At 49.4% G+C, this 12,491-nt stretch overlaps 1 long non-coding RNA gene across 1 annotated transcript; it reads left to right on the top strand.

The window, feature by feature from the left end:
• Positions 1–1,538: 1,538 nt before the first annotated feature.
• Positions 1,539–5,468, top strand: LOC140642340 (uncharacterized). Its single transcript, XR_012038815.1, has 3 exons — positions 1,539–2,002; positions 2,618–2,863; positions 5,082–5,468. It is a non-coding gene; the product is annotated as an uncharacterized lncRNA (long non-coding RNA).
• Positions 5,469–12,491: the final 7,023 nt, after the last annotated feature.

Consider the following 12,491-nt stretch of genomic DNA (forward strand, 5'->3'; position numbering starts at 1 on the left):
TTTTTCTTCATTTATTTATGATAGTCACACACAGAGAGAGAGAGAGAGAGGCAGAGACACAGGCAGAGGGAGAAGCAGGCTCCATGCTCCGGGAGCCCGATGTGGGATTCGATCCCGGGTCTCCAGGATCGCGCCCTGGGCCAACGGCAGGCGCCAAACCACTGCGCCACCCAGGGATCCCGCCACAAAATGTTTATTAATTTTTCTTTTCCTCTTTTTTTTTTTTGTATTGACTTGTTAGTTTTATTATTACTGGGTTTTGAGACTTCCTCATGTAACCTAGATACAGTACAGAAATGCGGTCTGCAAATATTTTCTCCCAATCTGTGCCTTATCTTTCTGGTTTTCTTAGTGGTATCTTTAAGGACACAAGTTGTTAATTTTGAAGAATTCTAATTCATCACTTTGTTTTCCTTATGGATCACGAATTTACCGTGGTATCGCAGAAATCTTTGCCTAACGTGAGGCTGCAGCATATTTTTCCTCTTTTTGTTCTGCAAGTTTTCTAGTTTTATGTTTTGCATTTAGAGATATTACACATTCCGTGTTAATCCTTGCGTAAGGTGCGAGGCACGTATCTTTTCTTAGGACCTCAAATCTTGAATGAATAATGCAAAGACTAAAATATGGTTGGAATTCGTTGGTGGAACCGGTGGATCGCGGTGTCTGTTCCGTAGGGGCAGCAGGCTCTTGGCCGTGTCCCCCCCCCCACCGAGGAGCCTCGATCTCTCTCCTCGAGGATGACAAGGCAACCGGGCTGATGATCAGGGTTGTGTTTGTGTTCAGCAAAACACGTCCAGTATCCCCAGATAACATCAACCACGGACGAAAGCATCTTCCTCAAAACCCAGCTTGAGATGATACATGCCCTTTACCTACCACCTTGAAAAAAATACTAAAATCGAGGATTTATTATAGGGACTGAACACGCATAAGGCTGCTTTACATCGCACCCTTTATTTGAGAAGTTATGAGAGGAAACCTAAGCGGAACAGCATAATTTTTATTTATCCCAATGATGTTAGATTGACATACACGCTGATGTCTCAGAATATTGCTCGTTTGGCCCATTCCTTAATGCACGTCTCTGTTGATGTGTCTCTTCTCAGAGATTTCCCCCTTATTATTATTATAGCCTAATATTACAGTTGCTATTTGCTTGACATTTGGGAAAGAAAGGAGATGGAGTATGAGTCTTCAAAACACTCTGGACCTTTATTTTATTTGATTTATTTTTTTACTTTATTTTTATTTTTAATTATTATTATTGTTTTTCTGCATTTTTAAATTTTAAATTCAATCTGCCAACACATAGTGTAACACCCAGTGCTCATCCCATCAAGTGCCCTCCCCAGTGTCCGCCCCTGGTTACCCCATCCCCCCTCCTGCCTCCCCTTCTGCAGTCCCGCTCTGGACCTTTAAGTGCTTAAACACGATTTCTAGGTTCACCTTTACTTTGATGCTGTTGTTCGACCCCCCGGTTGACACGGATACTTTCTGAGCGAGCACTCAGCAGCGCTAAATGCTCCAGGATCAGAGATGGGACAACAGGGCCTTGGCTCTGGGTCGATCGGGGTTTCCATCCGAGCCCTGGCACTCACCAGACCTTAGAGAGTTTCCTGGTCTCTCTGAGCCTCGGTTTTCTCTTCTGCAGAATGGGCGCACCGACACCCTCCCCGGGTGCACAGACCCTGCTTCATAAACACGGCTCTGGGGGGGAGGCCCCGAGGCTGGGAAGGGGCCGATGACATTCTGCAGGGCCCTGACCCCAGAGGGCTCCGGCCTGGCGCCCGTCCCCACTGTATTCTCTGCCTTTTGCTTTTTACCTACTTTTTTTTGTCTCGGTGACAAAGCACGCGGCCCTCCCCTGGCCGGCTCTGCTGTTCCCATAGCAACCCAGGTTCTATTTAGCCCCGGTTTGTGGCACCACAGATTGGCTTTGTGGCTTGTGAGATCTCACTCTCTAAAATAGGGGCCGAGCAGTCAAGCAGTCGCAGAAGCGGTGAGCACGCGGCATCTGTCCCCGAGGGGGAGCCTGGCCGCCTCGCCCTTACCTCTGGGGGGCCCCTCTGGCCCCCTGACCCCAGAAGATGCGGCCTGGCCACTGCCCTTAGCTCTTCCGTTTCCCTCCCCTGCAGTTTCCTTTTTCTGCACTGCCTGCTTTCTTAGCGGCCACCAAACCCCAGCTCTAGGCCCCTCACTGCTGTGAACCTGACTCTAGGGGTTTCCTGGGCATTAAACAAAGTTTCTTTCTTTTTTTTTTAAAAAAGATTTTATTTCTTTGAGAGAAACAGAGCTCAGGAGAGAGCTGGAGAGAGGGAGGGATGCAGGGGGAGGGGGCGGGAGAAGCAGGCTCCCCACTGAGCGGGGACCCCCCCCCAGGCTCCATCCCAGGACCCCGAGGTCATGACCTGAGCTGAAGGTGGACCCTTACCTGACCGAGCCACCCAGACGCGCCCTAAACACAATTTCTTATATTTCAGAAAAGTCTTTATTCTGGGAAATTTCATACATAAAGTAGTGGGTGGTATCGATCACCCCGATTGAGTGGGTATCATTCATGACCTCGGTGGCGCCCACCCACTGTGCTCCTCATATCTCTGACTTGAATTTCAAGCCACTGCACGTCACAGGCCACGATATTCCAACAGCACCGCCCAGACACACGGATCATCGCGGTCGCGGGCGTCTGTGCGGGTTTAACACGAGCACAAGGGCGACCGTGACCCCAGAGGTCGCCTTCCCCACCCTCGGAGGACGGGATGCGGGTGGCACAGCTCTTGCCCTGAAGGTCGAGCTGCAACGCGGATTTCCCGCCTGTCATAGCGCTGCCATTCAAACAGCAGGAGCAAAGCATGTTCAGGTGGGGACAGAGGTGGCAAAGCCTGGAACCCAGAGGAGGGGGACAAATAAGCCCGAGCCTGATCCTCGCACTGAGCGTCTGACGCCACTTGGGGCCCTGGGGTGGGAAGGAGAGCTGGACCCGGGCCTGGGGGCGCACCGAGGAGCAGAGTGACATGAGGGGACACTGGGGACCGAGGAGCAGAGTGACATCAGGGGACAGTGGGGACCGAGGAGCGGGGTGACACGGAGGGGATGGTGGGGACCGAGGGCGGGGCTGACATGGAGGGGACACTGGGGACCAAGGAGCGGGACTGACCTGGAGGGGACACTGGGGACCGAGGAGCAAGGGTGACGTGGAGGGGACACTGGGGACCAAGGAATGGGACTGACTCGGAGGGGACACTGGGGACCGAGGAGTGGGGCTGACCCGGAGGGGACACTGGGGACTGAGGGGACTCGGGGCACTGTCCCCCGACACGCTGACGTGGAGGGTACAGTGGGGACTGAGGGGTGGAGCTGACCCGGAGGGGACAGTGCCTACGGTCACAGGCCATGGTGGCCGTGCTGGTGCCGAGGCTGACCGTGTCCGGGGAGCGTGCAGCCCGGTGGCCTGGTGGCACGACTGCCCCACGGAAGGGCTAATGCCACAAGGCGGCGGGAAGCCCGGGGGCGGGTCGTGGGTCGCGGGTGGCACAGTGGCCCGTCGCCTGCTCCTGCAGAGGGGGGACCGCAGCCCGCCGGCCCCGGGACAGTCTGGGTGGGCGCAGCTCGGGGCGCCGGCGGGAGCTCGAGGCCGGGACAGCAGCCACCGCGCAGTGACCAGGCCGGGGACAGCCTGCGGAGGCCTGGTGGGGCGCCCGGTGTGCAGGCCGCAGGGCACCCCTCAGCGTAGCTCTTAGTGGTGTTCACAGGTGCTGGATCATCTGCGCGCGTCTCCTCGTTGCTCCATTTATTCCATGGACGAGAGAAAACTAGAGTTTTCTGTGTAGGTACGAGTGTTTCAGCCGCTGTGGAGGAGAGGGGCCCGCTGCTGGCCACCAGCATCAAAGGGGAATATAGACCTGGGAGGCCATTCCTCCTCCTCCTCCTCCTCCTCCTCCTTCTCTTCTCCTCCTCCTCCTCCTCCTTCTCTTCTCCTCCTTCTTCTCTTCTCCTCCTCCTCCTTCTCCTCCTCCTCCTCCTCCTCCTCCTTCTCCTTCTCCAGCCCTTACCACAAAGCCTATTGATTGATTTTCAGCAACTTTGCAGGGAGGACCAGTCGGACGGAGTTCGTTATCTTGCAGCCTCCCTGTCCTGCGGGGACGAGCGGGCCCGCGCCCCCCGACACGCCTGTCCCCCCCTCCCGCCCCGCTCTTCAGCAGCGTCTGCTGGATGAGACTCCAGTTCAAAATCATCATCGCCTGCAAAATACGATCTCATCAATCGTCCGTGCATTTACATGTATGATGAAGCACACCAGCAACTGTTTTCCAGCAAAAACCTTTATTTATTTTTTAAAGATTTTATTTATTTATTCCTGAGAGACACGTAGACAGAGGCAGAGACACAGGCAGAGGGAGAAGCAGGCTCCCTGCGGGGAGCCGGACACGGGACTCGATCCCGGGACCCCGGGGTCACGGCCTGGGCCCAAGGCAGTTGCTCCTCCACAGCTGAGCCACCCGGGCCTCCCATTTTCTGTCTTTATCTTATTTTTTTAATGTAAGTTCTTTTTTTTTTTTAAGAGTTCTTTTTTTTTTTAATTTTTATTTATTTATGATAGTCACACAGGGAGAGAGAGAGGCAGAGACACAGGCAGAGGGAGAAGCAGGCTCCATGCACCAGGAGCCCGACGTGGGATTCGATCCCGGGTCTCCAGGATCACGCCCTGGGCCAAAGGCAGGCACCAAACCGCTGCGCCACCCAGGGATCCCCTTTTTTTTTTAATGTAAGTTCTTTATACACTAGGGAAATCAGCCTTTTGTGTGTGATGTTAGCATCATTTGTTTTCAGCTTGACATTTGTCTTTTCGATTCATTTGCGGTGCTTTCCACAGACGGGATTTCTAACTTCTGTGCAGTTGAGCCCATCAGCCTCTTAGGGCATCCCCGTTCTGGGATCACAAGAATAATTTTATCCTGTGTTTTCTGATAGAGCTTTCCCGATATTTTTAATATGGACGTTTTTGATCCATCCGGAATTTATTTTGATATAAAGCGTGAGACGTGGAACTCACATTTACCAGTTTTCTTTTTCCCCAGGCTACGCAGGACACCCCCACTTACCGAAGGGCACCTCGCCATCCCGAGCATATGCGTCACCTGCCTGAGCAGCCACACTGGGGCCTTTGCCAAAGACTGTGACTTCGAACTTTCGGGTGCTCGACTTCGGTCTTGAGCATTGCGACGAAAAATGATTTGAAAGGAGGATTGTGTAAAGGATATTCATCTAAGGGTTCCCCCCGGGGGGGCTCAGCGGGTGAGCGGCTGCCTTGGGCTCAGGGCGTGACCCCAGGGTCCTGGGATCGAGTCCCGCCCGCGTCGGGCTCCCCGCCGGAGCCTGCTTCTCCCCCTCCGTCCAACACTCTCCCCTGCTCCTGCTCTCACTTGCTCTCTCTCTCAAATGAATAAATAAAGTTTTAAAAAAGGATATCCACCTCAGATTTTATCTATATGTGTATGGTTGTGTTTATTTATCCACCGGTTTTATTTCTGGATTAAGATCGATGATTAGAGAGTTTTCTATATGACTCCTATCTTTTATTTTTTTTTAAAGATTTTATTTATTTATTCATGAGAGAGGCAGAGACACAGGCAGAGGTGCCCCAACTCCTATTGTTTCAATGGTCTTCAGAAGAGAAGCCTTTTTCTTTTTCTTTCTTTTTTTTTTTTTTGAGAAGCCTTTTTCAAATGGAGCGTTTACTTCCTTACCTCAGATTTGTCAAGAGATTTTAAGACATTGGTACACAAAATCCAGGATTGTGTTTGTTGCAGGGATATTGTATTGATAGGTGTCTATACAAAAATACAGTGATTTTTTTTTTTTTTTTTTTTTTTTTTTTAAGGAATGAAAGATCAAGGAAGCTTTGCTTCGCCTGTGGAAACGGTGGCTCTCTTTGGGGCTGATGTGAATTTAATTAATTAATTTTGGCTGCCATGTGCCATGGACTGGAGGTGACCATGGGCCAGGTATTGCGTGGAGCTTGCAGGTTCTTTTTTTTTTTCTTTTTTTTGAGCTTGCAGGTTCTGGAATGAGGCAGGCCTGGAGCAAATCCCAGCCCGCCTTCTGTATGAACTCCGCTGATGTGGGCAAGTCATTGAACTTCTCTGGGCTCGCTTTCTCCTCTGTAAGACGGGATGATGACCATACCTGGCTGGTTAGAGTGGGGGGGATTAAATGAGTTTAAAATTAAGGATTTAACACAGTGCCAAGGCATAGTAAACATTCAATAAATGTAAGCTCTTATTATTGTGGATTCAGGTTGATCAAAGTGTTAAAGAGAACGTGATTCTGAAAACCATCGACAGCATTTGGGGAATTAACAGAAGCCTTAGGGGCACTGACATCCATCCCTCTCATAAAGAGGTGAATCAAGAAGTCAAAGACTTCTGTTTTCACTCTTAGAAACCGGGAGGGGGGGGCTTGAAAGTATCCTAGAAACTCTGGGCTTGGGGGCACCTGGGGGGCTCAGCGGTTGAGCATCTGCCTTCAGCCCAGGGCGTGACCCCGGGGCCCGGGGCCCGGGATCGAGTCCCGCATCGGGCTCCCTGCATGGAGCCTGCCTCTCTCTCTGCCTGGGTCTCTGCCTCTCTGTGTCTCATGAATAAGTAAATAAAATCTTAAAAAAAAAAAAAAAAAGAAACTCTGGGCTTGAAGGAGATCCAACTACCCAAAACAAACCAAGCAAAATAGAAGCAAATCCTACTTATTTCCTAGAATTATAGAATCTAGGTGTTGGAACAGAACTTAGCTGTTGTCTAATCCAGCTTCCCTTCCCGGGGTTACTTGGTAAATATTTAAGTAAGCCCAGATTTTACCTTTTTTTTCTCTCCATAAGTGAGACCAAGGTATATCTTTTATTTTTTTATTTATTTTTTATTTTATTTTTATTTATGATAGTCACACAGAGAGAGAGAGAGGCAGAGGCACAGGCAGAGGGAGAAGCAGGCTCCATGCACCGGGAGCCCGACGTGGGATTCGATCCCAGGGTCTCCAGGGTCACGCCCTGGGCTGAAGGCGGGCGCTAAACTGCTGCGCCACCCAGGGATCTCCAAGGTATATCTTTTAAAGAAATGGGAAATCTGTTTGAATCAGGATGAACTATATACAAATTATTTCTAAGCTTTTAACGTTTTCTTAGCTTTTTCAAAACATTTTTAGGACCAAGTTGTGATCAGAGATTTCATTTGGTCTAAATTCCATTGGGGAAAGAATTCCCTGCACCTCTCGTGGCAGGTCAGCCGCTGGAGGGTGCGTGATGTCACCCCGCTGCTGGTGCGTCCCCGCCCCACTGGCGACCCCACTGGGCCCCAGGGTGTCCGATGGTCACCGGCCTTCACGGTCGCTGCTGCATGACGAGGCCTGCAGACAAGACGTTGTGCTGACCTAGAAATAACAGCTCAGAGCTGATGATGTCACGAACTTTTAAAATAGTGTATCTAAAAATCGCTTCAGTAACCTTAGGCTGCTCTTTTTTTTTTTTTTTTTTAAGATTTTATTTATTTATGAGAGACACAGAGAGGCAGAGACCCAGGCAGAGGGAGAAGCAGGCTCCATGCAGGGAGCCCAATGCGGGACTCGATCCCGGAACCCCAGGGTCACACTCTGGGCTGAAGGCGGACACTCACCACTGGGCTACCCGGGCATCCAGACGCCAGGCTGCTCTTAACGCCCCTTAGCTCACCTGGAAGTGGCAGGAAGTGGCAGGAGGATGGGTGGCACCTGGAACTCCCAGCAGTTGCGATAGCTTCCGAAGCCCGTTTTAGGAAAGAACGGGTTTGAACGCTGGAAGGTTGAAGACACCCTCGGTGTGGGTGACCGTGATGCACATGCAGGCCCCCCGAGATGCAAGTCTGGGGCCCTGGCCGTGGGCACTGCACCTGGCACTTGGCAGCTGTGCGGACCCCCTGGGATGGGAGCCCCGGCCCGTCCCCTGGGCCCTGTGCACGGGATGACCCTGAGGGGGGGCTCTCGTGGGCCCGGGGCAGGGCCTGTCCGTCCCCCCGGGTCCCCTGCTCACCCTCCTGGGATTGTGGGCCCTGCGGGCAGTGGCACCCGGCGAGCCTGCTGCTGCTGGGGGTGCTGCCCCGAGAGCTGTGCTGACTCTTCTAGAGCCTTCCAGAAGCCAGCCACAGCAGGGGGCACGCTGGCATTGGCTGATGCCGCTCCTGTTAATTGGGCACCGAAACTATACCCGCAAGTCCCCAACACACTGTACCTCTAACTATTGAAATATTTATGGTCACTGTTAGATATGGCCTTGTTAAAGATTTGACAGTTTATTTTTCAGCACCCAGATCGTCACAGGACCCCACCTCCTTTCAGCCTGACAATAGTTCCACGTTTGCGGCTTAAAAACTAGCACTTGAAGTCTCCAACCGGTTTGTGTCCTGCTTTTTCCGCTGATTCCTATCAAATGCCATTTATTTTATTCTATGCAGGGTTCATAAATCCCTCAACCAGGCTTTCATTCTTGTGTATTTAGAGATCCGCCCCCCCCCATCTTCTCATCACTATAAACCACACTGCAAAGAACATCCTTATGGCTGGACCCTCCCCCGCCCCCCAAAACTATCACTATTTCCTTAGATGGGAATATTCTTTTTTATTTTATTTTTATTTATTTTTATTATTTTTAAAAGATTTTGTTTATTCTTGAGAGACAGAGACACAGGCAGAGGGAGAAGCAGGCTCCATGCAGGGAGCCTGATGTGGGACTCGATCCCAGGACCCCCGGGATCATGACCTGCGCTGACCTCACATGTTTAACCCACTGAGACACCCAGATGCTCCCCCAAATCACTGGTTTTAATGGAAAACATTAATTCACCCTCTTCCATTTCCCTATTTATTTCCATCTTTTCTGTGCCTTTTGATATATTTACAGGTTCTCTTTTTTTTTTTGAAAATCCAAAAAAAATCCCCAAGTATATTTACAAGTACATTAGAACTGGAATAACCTCTAAGGAATGCCCTCTGTTCCCCCCCCAGCTGGGAAAAGGAAATTTGTTGTGTTTGTTGTAATATTTGCATACTGTGAAGTATTGAGAAAATGGTCCAAAATGTGTTGAGAATTTTTCTGTTGTGGTCTAGAATAGCCCACTGACCAGATTAAACGGAGTTCCATCTCTGGGATTAGAGGTCCAAAAAAGCCACACACACACACACACACACACACACACACACACAACCCAATCCCCCCCAAAAAACCCAAAACAGCCTTTGGGCTAAATCGAGCTTGCCACCTGTTTTTCTATGCCCTGCAAGCTAACAACGCCTCTTACATTTTTTTAATAGTGGAGAAAAATCGGAAGAGTGACATTTTGTGACACAGGAAGATGGTACGAAAGTCAGGTTTAGCGTCCACAAGCGAAGCTCCACCGGAAGGCAACTGCGCTCCGTCATCCAGGGGTGGCCTGCGGTGGCTTCTGCGCCACCTCAGCAGGGCCGAGTGATCGTGACAGAGATTGTATGACTCAGACCTGGAAACATTTACTCTCTGCCCTCTCACGGAAAACGTGTCCTACGCCCTGATTTAGATTTTCAGCTGAAAAATAGATTTGATTTTATTGCTAAGTGGACAAATCTGTTTACTAATGGATTTTTAAAGATGCATGAGCTCACGGTCGGTTTTAGAGAGGAACCAGACGCTTGAAGCGCAGACCACAAGTGACGTCTCGTAGGATGAGTGGGCATCTATTGTTTTTTTTGTGTTTTTGTTTTTTTGTTTTTTGTTTTTTTTAGAAAGATCACTAGTCCTCTCTGGGATAAGCAAGAGTGCGTGATCCTTGGGGTGTGTACTTGGTCTGTCTAAACAGCATGTATTTAAAATTTACCAGCACATGGCTCTCCACGGAGGCTTTTGCTAACTTCTATTTTCACTAATAGGATATGGGAGTGCCCTCGCACTCTCACCCACACGGGAAAGATTTTAAGTCTGGAGGCAACACAGGGCACATCCGAATTGTTTTAAGTTGCATTTCTTTAATTACAATTGAGACGGGCAAGTTTCTTCATAAGTAATGATACTTATTTTGTAAAAATGCTTTTTTGGCATCTTTTGACCATTTTTTCCCCTTGAATTTTCTTCTTCAGTTAGATTTGTAGTTCTTCTTATGTTATGAATAGTAACCTTTTGTAATTTGTGCTTATTCCAAATATTTTTGATTATTTTTTCCCCTTGAATTTTCTTCTACTGATAGATTTGTGGGAGCTCTTCCCATGTTATAAATACTAACTTTCTGTAATTTGTGCTTATTCCAAATATTTTGATCATTTTTCCCCTTGAATTTTCTTCTTCTGTTAGATTTGTAGTTCTTCTTATGTTATGAATAGTAACTTCTTGTATTTTTTACTTATTCCAAATATTTTTGATCATTTTTTCCCTTGCATTTTCTTTTTCTGTTAGATTTGTAGTTCTTCTTTTTTTATTTTATTTTATTTTTATTTATTTATGATAGTCACAGAGAGAGAGAGAGAGAGAGAGGCAGAGACACAGGCAGAGGGAGAAGCAGGCTCCATGCACCGAAAGCCTGACGTGGGATTCGATCCCGGGTCTCTAGGATCGCGCCCTGGGCCAAAGGCAGGCGCCAAACCGCTGCGCCACCCAGGGATCCCAAGATTTGTAGTTCTTCTTATGTTACGAATAGTAACTTTTTGTAATTTGTGCTTATTCCAAATTTTTTTTCAGGTTGTCACTTATGCTTTAACTTAAAAAAAAAACCCACTAGGGGATCCCTGGGTGGCGCAGCGGTTTAGCGCCTGCCTTTGGCCCAGGGCGCGATCCTGGAGACCCGGGATCGAATCCCACGTCAGGCTCCCGGTGCATGGAGCCTGCTTCTCCCTCTGCCTGTGTCTCTGCCTCTCTCTCTCTCTCTGTGTGACTATCATAAAAAACAAAAACAAAAACAAAAACAAAAAAAAACACCACTAATACTATCTAGTATTCAGTAAGCACTTACTATGTACCGGACACTCACCTGAAAGCTGTGCATAATTATCTCATTTACTTCTCACAGCAAGTCTATGAGGGGGGAACTATTATTACCCTGGTGTTACAAACAAGTGCATTGAATCACAGGGAAGCCGAGTGACCTGCCCGAGGACACATGGCTAGGAAGTCGTGGAGCTCAGATTGGAGCTCAGCTGCTGGGTCGGGCACCAACGCGGTGCATCGCCGTGCAGGGCTGGGTCAGGGCCATGCACACCCAGGTCAGGGCTGACCCGAGCCGGCTACGGGCCCGGGGCCACTGAATGAGTAAGGCGACTCACGATGAGTCTACTTGAAAGGCGTCTGCCTAGTAGGGCATCTTTCATGGTCCCTTACGTTGTTGTGAAAAGGAGGTTTTTGTTTTTTTTTTTAAGATTTTATTTATTTATTCCTGAGAGACACACAGAGAGGCAGAGACACAGGCAGAGGGAGAAGCAGGCTCCATGCAGGGAGCCTGATGTAGGACTCGATCCCAGGGACTCCGGGGTCAGGACCTGAGCTGAAGGCAGATGCTCAACCACTGAGCACCGAGGCATCCCAAAAAAAGGAGAAATTTTCAAATTAAGTTTCAGTGACATACAAGGATGAGGAATTAAGGCATGGTGCCTAATAGACTCTCCCCTGTGTCCCCAAGCCCTGGCGCTAAAGCAGCTGTCTCAGGGGTTCTCTGGAGGGACAGGTCTACTGAGACACCTTTCACCCTATACTCTGCCCCTTAGGCCCGGGAGAGATCAGAAAGTCGAACCTAGGAAATAGGGCGAGGGGAGGAGCCAGGACAGGATGAGAAGACCATTCATCTTCCTCTTTCATTCCAGGTTTCAAACCGGGGGGGAAGGGGGGGTCAGACTGTAAAGTAACAGAAGGATGTTTAGACTGTTTTATATTACACTGGACTAGACTTAGATGATCACCAGACTGGATTTTTTTCTAAAACTAAGAGTTCTTGGGAAACACGTGGAGCCTGCCACAGTTTTCATCCAAGGGGCTGAGGGAGAACTGATTGTCAGAGTGGGGAGCGCCGAGGAAAAGCGGGGGCTCTGTGATTGCACCTGCCCCGGTCCAGCTTCTTCACGAATGCGTTCCATTTGCACACAGTGTCCACTCTTCACGCATCTACTGATTTTTCTGTTGTCCTTAAGAAGAGGGATCCAGGGGATCCTTGGGTGGCTCAGCGGTTTGGCCCCTGCCTTTGGCCCAGGGCCTGATCCTAGAGTCCCGGGATCGAGTCCCACGTCGGGCTCCCTGCATGGAGCCTGCTTCTCCCTCTGCCTGTGTCTCTGCCTCTCTCTCTCTTACTCTCTCTAAGCCTATCATGAATAAATAAATAAATAAATCTTAAAAAAAAAAAGAAGAGGGGTCCATATATTTCAAAGTTGAGATGAGTTCTGTTCCTGTTCATAATATTCAAGCCCCAGTAAAGGGCGTAGGGAACATTCCGATGCAATATCATTTTGTTTGGAAA

Source organism: Canis lupus, chromosome 11 (genome assembly GCF_048164855.1).
Source record: "Canis lupus baileyi chromosome 11, mCanLup2.hap1, whole genome shotgun sequence".
Lineage (NCBI taxonomy): Eukaryota > Metazoa > Chordata > Mammalia > Carnivora > Canidae > Canis > Canis lupus.